Raw genomic sequence first — 787 nt, 5'->3', positions numbered from 1 at the left:
GCGCACACACACACACGCACACACACACACACACACACACACACACACACGCACACACGCAGACACGCTCACACTCACTCACACACTCGCACACACACACACTCACACACTCACACTCACACACTCGCACACACTCGCACACTCACGCACACTCACACACACACACACGCACGCGCACGCACGCGCACGCGCGCAGACACGCTCACAACAAGAAGCATGATGTAAACACTGTCTCTCTGTCAAATCGACAAAGTCGTCTGCACTACGGCTGCTTTTACTGTAACGTTACCTGAAGCTCTAGTTTTGTCACACTGCATTAAAGTGTAAACAAGGTGTAAATGCAATCATGACGTCATAAGGCAACAAATAACTGATTTTAATTAGGATAATGAATTACAACACAAAACGCCTGAACGTTACCGTACGCGCCACGGCGGCTCCGCGCTCCTCTCTCACCGACAGCGGAGCGTCCGACAGCGGCCACAGCGGCCGGGAGTCTCCGCTCTCTGCGGCACCAGCGGCCGGAGGATTCAAACTCACGTCAACGTCAGCACGCACTGTGCGTCACTGTGCGTCACAGCAGAGAGCGCCAGATCACACGAACAGCTGTGACGCAGGAGGAATAGTCTAAAACATCTGCCAGCATATTACGAGCAAAGATGTTTTTATACATTTAAATAAAAAAAATTATTCTGGTGAACCCTATTAAATTATTTGGCAAATTTCATATACATAAAAGCAAAAGGAGTAACTCAACATTATTATTATACAATTAAAATGATAAAAT

At 47.8% G+C, this 787-nt stretch overlaps 1 protein-coding gene across 1 annotated transcript in view; it reads right to left on the bottom strand.

Moving 5' to 3' along the window:
* The window catches only part of LOC107549790 (band 4.1-like protein 3), a 54,163-nt gene extending 53,616 nt beyond the window's left edge, over positions 1–547 (bottom strand). The window contains exon 1 of the mRNA XM_016230965.1: positions 421–547. The gene's annotated coding sequence lies outside the window, so the exon portion shown is untranslated. The remainder of the gene's footprint in view (positions 1–420) is intronic.
* Between the last annotated feature and the right edge of the window lie 240 nt (positions 548–787).

The sequence above is a fragment of the Sinocyclocheilus grahami genome, unplaced genomic scaffold (genome assembly GCF_001515645.1).
Source record: "Sinocyclocheilus grahami isolate Dianchi unplaced genomic scaffold, SAMN03320097.WGS_v1.1 scaffold381.1, whole genome shotgun sequence".
Taxonomy (NCBI): Eukaryota; Metazoa; Chordata; class Actinopteri; order Cypriniformes; family Cyprinidae; genus Sinocyclocheilus; species Sinocyclocheilus grahami.
The sequence above is the reverse complement of the archived record's forward strand: the minus strand, read 5'-3'. Positions and strand labels throughout refer to the sequence as shown.